Here is a 15,457-nt window from a genome sequence, read left to right on the forward strand (position 1 = left end):
TCAAAACCGGGCGGGTTCTAGTTTTATAATGGTTTACTATTAACTTTTTTTACGGTTGTTTTGAGCAATCAGTAGAGCCGTCCAAGGCGTTTTGGTAGTGCTTCCTGTTTCAATGTCGTTTTCTGCAGAACAGAATAAGTTGACACAAAATAAAAAATACGCTGACTTTGTGGATAGATAGACGATGGTTTTGTCTAAAAAATGTTTACTCTATGGACGCTTCTATTGTTTTTAATCAGCTGCTAAAAGCATTCCCGTTATTTAGTGGCCACTCGTTAGCAGAAAAGAGAGAATGAATCTTCCAATAGGAATTCATCCTAAATTCTATAAAGGATTTTCCTACAATACTGGGAGAGATTACTCCAGTTTTCTGAGATGGATTTTCTCAGAATGTTTAGAGGAATTCTTCCAGTATCCTGAGGGATTTCTTCAGATTCCCGAAATGAATTCTCCCTAAATCCTGTCACGGATTGAAGAGAAGTTTTTCCTTGGGGTTCTCCCAGAATGCTTAGACGGATATTCCCAGAACTCCCTGGCGGAATCTTCCAAAATCCTGAGAGGTATTCTCCTGGAATCTTGAGAGGGATTCTCCTAGAATTCCGAGAGAAATTCTCCTGCAGTAATGAAGGACATCCCATTAGTGTCCTGAAAGAGATTGCCCAAGAATCCTGAGAGGGATCTTCAGGTATCAGGTATCAGAAGGCCGGCTCCAGAGGCACGTTATCCTCCATTTGGGACATTTGTGCCATCGCCATACATATGAGCCTATTTCATCATTTACCTGAGGGAGAATGGGACAAGGGATGGGAATTAGGAAAGGGAAAGGTGATGAAATAGGAAGGGGTGCCCTAGAAGAGGGAATGAGCGCATAAGCGCAACGAGAGCTCATAGCTCATACCACAACGGGGTTAATCAGTGCCCTGAAAAGGACACTGTAAAACGCATAAGCGTAAAAAAGAGCCTATAGCTCATTGGAGGTAGCTTGCGACGTCATGCGACTTTCAATATGACATAGAAAGGCACGTCATCAAAAGCATCCTCAATATTCAAGAAATCATCCAAGCAAAAACTACGTTTGAGCGAGTGCTTTCTTGAAAACGTATACAACTTTATGTAAAAGAGTCACTGTGGACATCCCAAATTGGGAGACATGTGAATTCACATGAACAGGCATGTTAGCCAGACGAACATCACAGATGTGATAATCGACAATGCGTTTCGAGCATTTCAGAAAGAACGACGTAACCAGATAAATCTGGAACTTATTCCTTCTTTTTACAACGCATGCACCCTTTCGGGATAAAACTACAGAGTAATTTCATGCCATGAAAATACCCAATAGAAAACTACACTGCCTATGATCGCATAATTGTCCCATATGAATAGGAAACCCAGCAAATATGGGACTGATATGCGATCATGGGTAGTACAAGAGTTCAAAACATGTTTGAGAAACTCAAATCCCTCTGGAGAAAAATAGGATAAAACCCCATTTGCTCCAGGAGATTTGAAGTAAGCAGAGCTTTTTAGTGCTCACTAAATCGATTCTATAGCTACAATCCTCGGGGTAGAAGCTAAAGATTCGTAGCTATACAAAAGACTGGTTTATCCGAAGGTATTTAGAACTTGAACAGGTCCGAGTTCCATTCAGGAATACCTCTTGCGGCCCGCACAGACCGCAGAGGACAAGCTTCTTTCAAAGCAGTAGCTATGGTATACCACAATAAAGGGCGTTGTAATAACAAAACCATAATGAAACTCTCTTGGAGTAGCAATGGAAGCGAGTTATCCATAAAATGTGATCGCAACCAATTTTTACAGGTTCCCTAGCTTGTTGAGCAGGGACGCCTGAATACGCAAAGTTTGCGAAGGAACACTCCAAAGTGCAAAAAGGTCAAATGGAGAGTCCTCATCTGACACATGCCAATCAGTCAACTCATGACAAATTCTGCTCATGCAGAGTTGGGTTAGGTGCAATTCTATGTTAAGTTAACCATGAACTGTACTACCTAAGTATTCCATCAAACTGAAGCATCTCAAATTAATGTTTGAGCTACTTCAGATGACAAATATCAGCGAAAAGATGCTGAAAACAAGAGCTTGCTTGAAGGCATCCATAAGGAAAGGTTGAAACATACTAAAATATAGCATGCTCGCGGCACGATACTTCATTTATAATAAAAGAAGCAAAACCGGGTTCACAAGGTAAACTATACAGAAGTTACGCTACGAAAATGAACTTTTTGAAGTAGATCTACTTGGGCTACATACGCTTTTTACGCTGAAAATTGATCTGAGGTTTCCTTGCCGTAGCCACTACCCAAACTAGACAGGATTACACTCTTCACAATCACAGCACAAAAAGGAAACATCAACGACGAACCAATCCGGTGTCAATTGAAAAACGCCAATGGCGAAAACGCATTAAGCGAACCCATATAGGCAGTAATATAAGCTAATTAACAGCATTTGAATAACCCCGCCCTTATTTAGCCTCAAATTTGAGACTTAAGAAGGGCAACTGATTATCTCGGAGAAACGCAAGGTCCACTGCACCATTGCTCCGGTTAGCGCAGTAAGGGCGTAATACTGTGGAGGACGCCCTAATTCTCCACAGGCTCCGTTTGTGGTTAGGTTTTTATTAGACCCCCCTAACCATTCATTCCTTGGCACGGTAAGCATAAAGCCGCATAACACCATGAATTAGGGGTCACCTGTTTAGTGGACTCTTACCACTGGATCAGGCGGTCCGTAGTGTTATTCTTAGCCAATTGAGACAACCGCTACCGACACTACACAGCTATCTAGGCTGATCGGGAAAAGAAGTTAACATTGATGGACAACTTCCAAACGACCCCGAACAGCCAATAGGAATTCATCCTAAATTCTATAAAGGATTTTCCTACAATCCTGGGAGAGATTACTCCAGTTTTCTGAGATGGATTTTCTCAGAATGTTTAGAGGAATTCTTCCAGTATCCTGAGGGATTTCTTCAGATTCCCGAAATGAATTCTCCCTAAATCCTGTCACGGATTGAAGAGAAGTTTTTCCTTGGGATTCTCCCAGAATGCTTAGACGGATATTCCCAGAACTCCCTGGCGGAATCTTCCAAAATCCTGAGAGGTATTCTCCTGGAATCTTGAGAGGGATTCTCCTAGAATTCCGAGAGAAATTCTCCTGCAGTAATGAAGGACATCCCATTAGTGTCCTGAAAGAGATTGCCCAAGAATCCTGAGAGGGATCTTCCATATTATTAAGAGAAATTCATCTGAGAGGGATTCTAAAAAAAAAAATGCTCGGGAGCCAGAGATGGACTGGCCAAGAATCCTGAGAAGGATGCGTTAGAACCCTGAAAGGGACTCTAGACCATAAGCAGGACAAATGCCCAAGAAACCTGAGAAATACAGGTATGCATCGATTTAGTTAACCATGGATTATATAGACCCTCGATTTTATGTACATTTTTTAATGGGTAAATTTTACAGTGCATTCTGGAAAAAATGATGTTTTTGAATCGAAAAAAAAAATCGAATGTAAAAAGTCGATTCGGTCGATTTTGTTGGGCTTCAATATCGATTCAAAAAATCGATTAATCGGAACAAAAACATCGATGTTGCGAACATCGATTCAAAATTGTCCAACGCTAAAAAACACACTTTATGGTATTTGTAAGTAGTACCTTCAAAATCCACCCAATGATTCTTTCCGAATACATATTAGAATTCTTCTAGAAGATTCAAGGATTACCATAGAAATTCCTCCAAAAAATCCTACAAGCATGTCTACAAGGATACATTTGGAAAATCCTCCAAAATTCCTTCAGAAAATCTCCCAAGATCCATTCAGGCTCCAAGCATGAGCTTGAGCTGAACTTGAGCTTGATTGACCGCCCGTAGATGCTACTCCAGTATCGCCAGACCAGCTACACTCACACAAGGAACCAATGAGATATTTGCCGGGGATAGCAGGCATCTTCAGTGTGTGAGCGTTGGTGATCTTCTTTTTTCTTAGGCGACAATGGCGTCTGCCACGTCAGGTTGCAGGTCAATGTGGGGAAGAGGAAGGAAGTGATGATTGCAATCGTTTGTATCCACAGCAGACCAAATATACCTCTGCGTCTGCACAAATTCATGCGGGTGTCGGAGTGTTGGTGGAATATGTTTGGCAAAAGGTTCACACATTGGTGCGTGGATGCCAGGCGTAAGGCGAAAGATTAGTGTGTTTATTACTATGAAGCTAAAGCGCCACAGTTCGCTTGATTGCAAACTCTTAGGCGTTATTTCATATTTAGATTCCCAAGTAACAATTATACTTTTGTGGCAATCCTGAAGTAATTTCTAAGATAGAATAATAAAACTTAGCAACAAAGCTCTTTGTTCTGCAAATCTGAGATAAAATAGGTATAAAACATCCATAAGACTAATCTGGCCCACTCTTCAGGAGATCTTCAAAGCTGCTTTTGAAGACTGCTTTGAAACTAGTTGTATTTATGTACATGCGCTGATGATTGATTATAAGAACTTCATGAAACTTTAACAAGAATATCTTGAGGCATGTAGATCTTTTAGCTGTCTTTCTCAAAAGTGTCCACAGTGCATAATAAATGAAATCTTTTACCTAAGCATTATGCAAATGCAAACAAGTTTTGTTTCATGGATGAAATAATAATTGAACTGCGAATTAATTTTCATCAAATTGAAATGGCTAAAACATTTTAATTGCCTGACAGATCATTGATGACAGGGAATCGAAATTTTCCGTGCCATACCCACTTTTTCGTTGATATGCCACCCAAATCATACGAAATTTACAAAGCGCCTCAAAAATAATATCAATCATTAATATACGAAGACATAATTTTCCTATAAAAACAAAAGGCTACGCCACTTTTTCAATTCTATCTAAACATGGCTGCCGTTCCAAGCGAACAAAACTCATGCAGCCGCCATCAATTGTTATTACCTTTAATCCAAACCCCCTCAAAACAATGATGGAACCAAGTCACCTTGCATGAACGCTACAGCCTTTATTGAAGATTGTTTTTACTAGTTATGATCTTAAGGCAGATTTGCTGTCTTAAATGAAACTTATTCGTTTTATACAAGAGTAACAGCACGGGGGTGAATCTTCGTCACGAAAAGCACTGCCCGTTTGATAGCTCAACACTAGCGAACCTGGTGGTGGAAGTCAAGCTTTAGCCTGCAGCGAGCATAGGGAGGCGGCGTAGCACGCTTTGATGATTTTTTTATTTTCCCATGGAAATTCATTCCAATCTAGTTTTCAAATTGACAATTTCACGACTTCCAGCTCGAAACTTCACATTTGTTCGAAGATACACATCTGTTCTGTGGTAACAGCCTTTGACAATTGTTTGTTTACGTTTTCGATGCTAGAAAGTTGTCTTTGTACATTTCGCGGTGTTTCGCGTTAAGATGTGCCAATTCTCTTTTGTTTCCCTGTATTTTTGCTATTAATAATGAAGTGCAACTTACTACAATTACACTATTTAGCATGAGCTTGAGCAGAGTCACAGTAAGTACCCATTTCATTTTCGATTCGCATAGCTATGGCCTGTGTGAGAAACTGGTTGAAGGCAGGACGACAGCAGCCAGCTACTCGCATTTTTGATTGGCCGTAAAATCATTATTTCGTTGACATGATTACTTTTTAGCACAAGAATGGCTAAATTATCAGTGAGCAAACATGTTTTTATTTGCATGAGAACGCGGTTTTTCAACCAATTTGTTACATTCGTTATTTGGATTGAAAAATAGTTCGTTGTCTTATCATTATTTCGCATAGTTCTTGTTCCAGAGGATTGGCTCTAGCTCAAGAATAGAAGGCTTCAAGAAGTTTTTAAAGGAGGATTAGCCAGATGAAATGCACTTGAATAAACGAAACATAAACTTTTAATAAAATATGTTGTTGTTATGTGTTGAAAATAACTTCAAATACGCCTTAAAACTAATTATAAGATTTAATGCTCTTGTAAATTCAATTGTTTTATGCGCGAATTTCAAAATTAACTTGAAGACAACTTAAAAACCTCAAACGAACGAAGATTGTTTTCTCTTGATAAAAACAACTATAAATGTTCCATGAATTGGTCATGCTGTGATAAAGCTTCCATAAAAATAATCAAATCTAAAAGGAATTGAAATTGTTACTTGGGTTGACACTGTGCAATGAAAGCTGGAAGGAAAGTGAAAGGCTTTTTCAACCGTTTCTGGTTCTAGCGATGGGCTATGATCTGGGATGTATATGTAGATGAGAGAGAGAGAGTGAAAGTAGATTAAAAGATACAAAGTAGAAGGAAAGGGACGGCCCAGGGATAGAACCCAGAACGTTCTGCATACGAATCAGAAGCGGTAGCCATTAGACCAACAAGCTCGTCGATCCATTCAGGTTCCAAGCAGGAACTCCTGCAGGATTCTCCTTGGAGAAAGCTCTAAAGGAATCTTAGATGATTTTTTATTCAAGTCCTTGAAGTAACTGCTAGATAAATCGTAAAAGATAACCCTTAAGGTAGTCTCGCAGAAATCCTTCAAGGAATACTGGGAAAGAAAGACTTGATGAAATCGTTGGAGTATGTTGATTGCACTTATTTTTCATGCGAGAGCAAAAATAATCGACAAATTGCTGTTATTTAATATTTCTAAAAGGGTCGTACATTTAAGCCGCTACCTTAAGCGAATGACCCGCAATCATTTCCATCTGCTTCGATGCACTTCCACAGAAGACAAACCGCGTCCTCTCATACTCTTCACGCACTCGAATTTCTAGATATGGCCGCCCAATTCCAAAACTCGTCCACGGAATTTTGCTAGGACATTAGTTGCTTAGCGGTAAAGCAGAAAACGGTATCTGGTGCCGGCACCAAGGCACGTGCCGTCGCTTAAATCACGAATCCTATCAAGTTTATATAAACATAAAGAGGAAATTTTAAAAGTAACAAAACATTGCAGCCTGATTTGAGCTGGTCACGTCACAATGATGCCGGAACAACATGCAAAAATAACGTTCAGAAGGGAACTAGGATGTGACCGGCACCTCCGTTGTTGGCCGTACATGGTTGTTTGTTTAAAGGATCTAAGAGCACTCAACGTCCAGGGATGCAACTAACACAGAACCAGGTCCAGTGGAGAAGGATGTTTCGTTTGGCGTAGATTAATCGCAGAGAACTGTTGTCCACAAAGTAGCTAAGTAAGTGTTTGAAGTGCAACCGCATTGAGTTTAACGCAGATATGTTCAATTAGTGTACATAAGTACATACGATACGAAACATCGTGCAAGGAAAAAATAGCATTCGAGACCCATCAAAATAAAGCGTAAGAAGATTTTCCTGGGTAATTTACGGTAGACAGAGATCCCCAAATCATTTTACGTAAATAATAGCTAGACACAGTAATAGCTTCAAAAATAACCCTCTGTGAGCTGATTTTTCTTTGCATTACTTCCATCTGTTTATACACGACTGAACGTCTCCGAAGGATGTCACTAAATTAGGTGGAAAAAAGTAAATAACCCTAAGCAGACAGAAAATAAAAATACGACATGTTTTATGTGCTCTTCCGCATTTGGTTCTTACTTGGTGGTACGGTATACATACCTTGGTAGCAAATTGGAAATAATTCGTTCTGCTTCCTCGGGCGATGGAGGTGAGTACTTGCCGTCCGGTGGCACCGGATGTGGAAGTGAGGGTGCATTTGCCTCGTCAGTCGGTTGAAAATCAGGTACGAATTTTGCCCTGGAGAGATGGGAAGATACAAGAAAAAAAAATGGTACATGAGTGAGGATCCGGGTTGGGAAAAGGTAAACGACGGCACGGTGCGGCATTACGGACTACCAGGAATCGACAGTCGGCGGCAGTCGGCGGCAGTCTCGTCACATTTGAGCTAAATTGCCTCAGATTCAGTACATACGTGTGTAACTCTCTTGGCGCTGGAATCGTGTCCGCCGTCGTCGTCTGCCATTCTATAGTGCTGTTGCCGCCAGTAGTTTAGCCATTCGGAACGAATAATAGCTTCAGGTATATGTGCAATGCATATACAGTCGATGCAAACATCGGGATTTACGGGTCTGATTTCAGCATTTGAGTATATGTATATTTTTCAGTAGACCGGTTAAAAGTCAGTAGTTCAACATATTATAAAGGTCTAACTGGTATATCTGTACTATATTTCCATTGAGCTTTTGGTGGTGTTAATTTACAGCTACCCATTTTGGCGCAGAAAGCAATTACTACTACATACTTACTTTCAGTCCTGAGCACCTATGGTGGTGCAGAGGGCCGAATTGAAAGACCTTAATCCAAGACGATTGTCCGCCATCGCCTTGACCTGTGGCCAGGTCAAATTTCTGTTGACTTGCTTGATTTCGTTGTTGAGGCTGCGCCACCATGAACCTCTGGGTCTGCCTCTTCTGCGATGTCCTGCTGGGTCCATCTTGGTTCCACCATCGGCCGCCATTTGGCTACCAAGATAGCCTACCAAGAAAGCTTTCAACATTCTCTACTGTTTGCGCAGCTACCGTGAAACGGGAAGGGTTGACCGTTTTTACATCTAACGATTTGGTCTTGTTGACGTTGATCGTGAGACCTACCGCCGAGAAGCGCTCGGCAAGATCATCGAGCTAACTCTGCACATCAGCGCGCCGTTGAGCTATGAGAGCAACGTCATCAGTCAGTTCGAAGTGATTTAGGTGCTCCATGGTAATGGGCTGCTACAGCAACGCACGATTTGGTTCAAGGTCAATCGCACCTAACAGGGTCTCGTCGATTACGATGAGAAACAGTAGCGGTAATAGGATGCATCCTTGCCTCACTCTAGCAACGACCCGGGTGGGATCGGACAAGGCACCATTGTGCAGTACTCTGCACGAAAATGCCCTGTACTGTGCTTCAATGAGGCCGATGATTTCCTCAGAGAATCCCTTGCGCTCGAGCTTTTTCGTAATCAATGAACACTCGGTAGAAAGATTCTTGGAATCCATTGATTTGCTTTAAGATGAGCGTGACAATATGGTCAACACAGGATCGTCCGGGACGGAATCTTACTTGCTGGCGCCGGATAATTGCATCAATCTGCTCCTGTATCCGGTTAAGAATCACTTTGCAGAGGACTTTGCGACCGATGCACAGCAACATGATACCTCGCCAATTATCGCAGGTCACCCTTTTTGGGCACCTTTGCTAAGACGCCTTGTACCTAGTCGACCGATGATGCAGCCGTTGTGCAGATACTAATGAGTCAGCTTTGAGTATCTCGGCTGATATATGATCGACCCCCAGGGCCCTGTTCGATTTCATGCTGCGGATGGCTGTTTCTATCTCCTGTAATGATGGAGCTTCGGTGTTGACATGGGTAATGCGTCGAACACTTGCCGGATCATGCTGAGGTGTTGGTGGCATGGCCAACACTTGAAAAAGGTTTCCAAAGTGCTCGAACCAGCGCAGCGTTTCAGCTGGTCAACCAGGTCGGTCAATAGCTGCCCAGATGTGTCTTTCACGGGCATTGTAGCATTCATCTTTGTCCCACTAAGGCGACGTGAAACATCGTAGAGGAGACGAATGTCGCCGGTATTTGCAACATTCTCGTCTTCGTCGGCTAGGGAGTCCGCCCACGCTCTTTTGTCCCTTTTACATGAGCGCTTCACTTCTTTCTCGAGAGCCAAATAGCGCTGACGGGCTACGGCTTTGGCTCCTCGTGTTTTCACTCGCTCTGTCACAGCTTAGGCATTCCGTCGCTCCTCTATCTTCCTCTAGGTGTCATCTGTTATCCACTGGTTTCTCAGAGTGCGTAGCTCACCCAGATTATTCTTTCCGGTGGCGATGAAGGCGTTCTTGATGGCGCTCCATTGATCTTCGACGCTTCCACCTGCCGGAATATCCGCAGCACGCTTCTCTAGCTCCTCGACAAAGGACACGGTAAAAAGCGTAGCGTCTTCCAGTCGGCGTGTGTTGAACCGTTGTCCGATTCACTCCTTCTGTCGATGGATCCTTGCAATGCGCAGCCGTATCTCGGAGATGATGGTCGGACGCCACGTTTGTTCCGCACATAAAGAAGGCTCCATCTCCATTTTCGGCTGATGCAGATGTGGTCGATTTGTTTTTCCGTGACGCCATCACGGGAAACCCATGTCCCTTTGTGCTCTGATCGATGAGGAAAGAGCGATCCACCAATCACCATGTCATAGTTACCGAGCGCCCATATAGCCCATATAGCCGAGGCGGTAAACGAACGGGTATTCAGCATGACCATGCTGAGGGTGACGGGTTCGATTCCCGGTCGGTCCAGGATCTTTTCGTAAAGGAAATTTCCTTGACTTCCTTGGGCATAGAGTATATTCGTGCCTGCCACACGATATACACATGCAAAATGGTCATTGGCAGAGGAAGCTCTCAGTTAATAACTGTGGAAGTGCTCATAGAACACTTAGCTGAGAAGCAGGCTTTGTCCCAATGAGGACGTTACGCCAAGAAGAGAGAGAGAGAGAGAGAGAGTTACCGAGCGTGGACGAGAGCACTGAGCAGGAAAACCAACTCCACGGTGACGAGGAGCGTGTTCACCTCGTCGGCCAGAGTATAGCAGAATTTGGCATGGCGCCAATCTGTGTTCTCCAGAGTTCGGCCAACGGACTTCATTAAATCCTAGGATATTAAGCTTCATACGGCATGCCTTATTAGTTAGTTATGCCAGTTTAACCTGCTGGGCAAGGGTTAATACATTTCAAGTTCCAATTTTTGTCCGTTGTTTCGCGCTGAAAGTCGTCGCCGTTGAATCAGTTCGTAATATTCCATTTACGGTTTCTGTAACTGGTGTTGGGTTTCGAGGACAGTAGGTTTTTGGCCTAAGGTCCCCTATCCACCGTGGCTTTCGGTGGAGGAGCATTTCTTATTGAGCCGCTGGATGGCAGAACAGACGCTGCTTGAGCCACACATCCTTGGTGAACAGACGCTCGGGACGTATCTCCTCAATCTAGCTGAAGTCAAAAGGACAACAGTGCCCAGGCTACACTACCAGCTAAGCACCCAACTCTTACCTGCCGGTATTTTGTCATCGCGTGACCTGTGGAAGCACGAGGTAGGAACTTGTGAGGACTAGAGCAGGGTTGGGCGCTTTCCTCCCGTCATCTCCCCTCCTGCTATACTAACGTAATAGTTTCCAGCGCTACCTTGTTTATGTTGTACGCAACGTTCAAATACTTTATGTCTACCTTTCAAATACTTTATGTCAGAGGCTTTCGTTTTTATCCGTGCAGATTTCAGCTCGCGGCACAAAACCTTTACGGGATACGTTCAGTTTTCAGTATAACTCCCGCGTTTTTTGAAAATGTTCCTATGAAACTATCAGCCTTATTTATAGCAGAGATCTTTACGATACGATAGGGGTCCATATAGCCGAGGCGGTAAACGCACGGGTATTCAGCATGACCATGCTGAGGGTGACGGGTTCGATTCCCGGTCGGTCCAGGATCTTTTCGTAAAGGAAATTTCCTTGACTTCCTTGGGCATAGAGTATATTCGTGCCTGCCACACGATATACACATGCAAAATGGTCATTGGCAGAGGAAGCTCTCAGTTAATAACTGTGGAAGTGCTCATAGAACACTAAGCTGAGAAGCAGGCTTTGTCCCAGTGAGGACGTTACGCCAAGAAGAGGAGAGAGGATCTTTACGATACGCTCGTTAAGGAAGTTTTGTGGAAACTTCATTTCACTACTTTAGGCATATCTGTATGTGTATTTCTTCGATTGATTGCCCTCGAACCAGTCTAGTTCGCATTCTCATTTCAAATTGGCAAGAAGATTATATTAGCTCAGCACTACAACAACGGCGGCTGATATCAAATAGATGTATGATTGAGTTACGTATTACTGTGCCATTTGCTTGCCGAGCACAGCGATATCGATTGGTTGGAAGCCAGTCAGCCAACCAGCAGCACACCGACCTAGGATATGGATGATGATGATGATGTTACGTTGAATTGGAAATAAATTGATCGGAGATGACGGCCCGTAATAAGGTTTTCCCAATAAGTGGGTAAATGATCAGCGTCCATTGCCGCTCATAATGCAACAGCCACCCAACTGTCGAATGAAATATGCATTGGCACGGTGGAAGATATGTGTGTCGTCCTGACGTCTGTCGTCGGCATGGCTTTCCCTCGGGACATATTCGACACTTTAAAAGAGGCAGAACATTCCTTGGAAAAGTGGGTCACATATGCGGATCCGGATGACTGAATTTCGACATTTGAATTTGGACTCCACTTGTTTACTGATACACTTCTGTTACTGTCAGTGTCCCTTTGACCATTACTGTTAAAGATCCAGCAACATCTGTTTTGTCTTCGCTGCGCTGCCTTCGCCACCAACAACAACGCATCACACTACAGATTGGCGACATTTTTTTTTATTGCAGTTCTTTGGCGTCGTCACACACCCGTGCGCTACATGGATGATGCTGTCCGACGACATCAAAGTCCACACGCAAAACAACCATTAAAGGAAGTGAAAAGTTAAAATCACCAAGTGGCTGCTGTAAAACGATAAAATTTGAAAGACTTCCCGTAAGTTAGTAGTCCCAAAGGGTTGTATGGTTGACTGCTATAAAGGTCATAAACGGTGAATCGTGACTGCTCGCGGAAGTCACGCGCATGGGAGAATCTTTATTTGCTTGGATGTGTTTTTATATTCTTAAAATTAGTTGCTCATCGTTGAACTTGTTCCAGTATGCAATAAATTCGTGTTAGTGTTTAGACTAGATCAGGGAGTGATTTTAGATACGAAGTCTTCCTAAACTTTCTTTGGGGCCGCTTAAAATTTCACTGACGTTTACTGTGTTACATCTTTATACTGTTAATGTCGCGTTCTATTTTGGAGTACTGCTCCGAAGTTTGGAGTCCATCCTACAACAACGGTGTCGAAGGCTACCATGGAAAAATCCCTTCCGTCTCCCCCGCTGTAAAAATTGTTGCCAAACTGATCCGCCTAGAAATCTCACATGTTAGAGGCAATACTGCCAGGAGTCCTATTAACAGCGGACTCCCTGCAAGGTCGGTCGAATTGATTGCTCAACTATTTTGGAACACGCTACTCCTAGAGCATAATGCAGCAACACACTAACACTACCCGTCATAAGTACGGACTCACAAAAAGTATTGCAACAATATTGCATCACCCTGACTCACCTCGATTTCTAAAAAACCAAAACATCTATAAAAATGCCGCCTTCAGAAAAGTTGTTGCTTTTGGGCTTCTGAATAACTTTGCTGAAGACAGCATCTTTGTAAGTCCTAAGGTTTTGGAGATATTGAGGCGAGTCAATGTGATGCAATATTGTTGCAATACTTTTTGTGAGTCCGTACTTATGACGGGTAGTGTATTTGCTTTCCACTTAGGCAGTTAAACTATAGCATGTATGGATCCATAGTTGTCTTCAACCAAAGGTTCTTCAATTGGGTAACTTTCTACTTGGACTTCAATATCCCTCGCTGTTTTCTTTGCCGAAGTTTTTCCAGATATTTTTAAACTTCCTGATAGTTTTTTTTTCTTTATTGTAGAGATTTTCAGTTATTGGCTTATTCATCTCTTTAAAAGTATGACAGAGGTTGATAGGGACAGTCAGGGAGGGGAGAAGGTTTGGATTTTTTTCATCGTAGTAATAACCCTCTAATACCCAAATTTTTAATTTTGATCTTAATATCATTTTTCGTCATCTAAAATCGAATTAACCCTTATGTGGCCGACAGGGTACCCGGGTACCCAGCTCCCATTTAAAAAGCACGGTGTAGAAAAAAGCAAAAATTTTGTCGGACACATAACGGTTAAACATGTTTTGGAAGATGATTCCTTTTAATTCTCGATTTTGTGAATTTCGGTTTTTGTATTTTCTAATTTTAATTTTCGAACATCCCCATACTTTTATATTTTTCCTGGAAGCCTATTTGGGCGGCAAATTTTTTGAGACGAAAACATTTTGAGATTTCACGATTATTGTTGAATTATTTAAATTTTTATTTTTTTTCCACTGAAAATTTAATTTTCCGAGTAATTTTAAGGCAAATTACTTCTGGTATTTTCTTGTCATCATTAATATTTGCAGCATATCAGGTATGATATAATACAAATATTAAAACGGCCAGGCCCACTGTGCAGACTAATGGTTTATAAGATAATTCAAAAAATTGTGGCAACCAGATTATCCACGCATGAATAACATGGTTGACACAAGTTTTCGAATTGGAGGATTGATGAAACGGGGACAACCGTACCAACCGTTTCGTTATCAGGGGAATGAGGATTGGGTACAAGATCGTTGGGAGTGGTGAAGCTAAGAAGGTTAATACGCACTCAATTGGTATGCCTACTCCTGGGATGGAACACAGGTATTTGATCTGTGTCCGGGCTCGAAAGCCTAGGCTTAAGCGCCATTATTCGCTCTCTGAAACGAAAATAAAATAGCATTACAGATCCCCCCTCATACAACCCTTACATTTTTCAAATATCCAATAAGTTAATGAAAAAATTAACAAAATAAATTAGATAGATCTCCTTCCATTCAGCATGGAGAGAGTTATGAGGTCAACTTTGAGTACTCAGAAACTGAAATCACTTGACAATATCAAAAAATGAAAACATTGAAATAGATTCTAAATACTGTTCCAGTTTTGGTTTGGATTGTGTGCGTACTCATAGAAAAGAATTAATACTAGTATAAAAAGGAAAGATCAAACCTTCATGACGACCTATATCACCCAAATGCTGGTTTCCGTTGTAGACTTCCATTGGACCACATGACAGTCGTTCGGCGGGGATGATCGTTCTGCAACTCGTCATCGCAGCCACAGGTCGTATATGGTGTAGCGGTGGGGGACTCTGTGTGGTCTTCTCCTGGCTGGACCGTCAACAATTACTCGATAGGGGGATCCGGCCAGATGACGATTAATGTTACCACACCGTTACACTTTATCCAGGACCAAAATTTCTTCCAGAATTAGCAACTATAGACACTAAAACTTTAAAACGTTTTCGAGTATTTTGTGAGTTTTTTTAGTTGAACTTAAATCACAAAAAAAGCACAAAATTGACGGAACGAGAAAAAAACCGCGTCTGCTTTCTGGCACAGCACACTTTGATCTCCATACAAATTTTGATTGCCCACTAAACAAAAATTACAAAAATGCTCAAACTTTACCCCGTCTAAAGGTGCGGTTGGGTATTAGAGGGTTAACGTGATAATAACTGGCAATTGGTAGGGTTATCTGGACAGGGGCTAGTTGGTCAATTTCTGTCATTGGTGGTTCATGTCAAAATCCATCCGTTTCGTTGCAGATATGTCTTCTTGGACTTTAGTTTCGGCCATGTTCCAAATAAAGTTTGTGCCTCCGAGTCTCACTCCGTTCAAGTTCGGAACCCATGAAGCAGGGTCTCCAGTTAGCCTAGTGGTTAAGGCTATG

At 42.2% G+C, this 15,457-nt stretch overlaps 1 non-coding gene across 4 annotated transcripts in view; it reads right to left on the bottom strand.

Annotated features, from left to right (window-relative positions):
• LOC109428242 (mucin-2) overlaps nucleotides 1–15,457 on the bottom strand; it is a 362,414-nt gene that overhangs the window by 231,141 nt on the left and 115,816 nt on the right. For all 4 annotated transcript variants that reach the window (XR_009997698.1, XR_009997700.1, XR_009997699.1 and 1 more), the window contains exon 3: nucleotides 7,610–7,747. This is a non-coding gene — a transcript (mucin-2). The remainder of the gene's footprint in view (nucleotides 1–7,609; nucleotides 7,748–15,457) is intronic.

This window comes from Aedes albopictus, chromosome 2 (genome assembly GCF_035046485.1).
Source record: "Aedes albopictus strain Foshan chromosome 2, AalbF5, whole genome shotgun sequence".
NCBI classification, from domain to species: domain Eukaryota; kingdom Metazoa; phylum Arthropoda; class Insecta; order Diptera; family Culicidae; genus Aedes; species Aedes albopictus.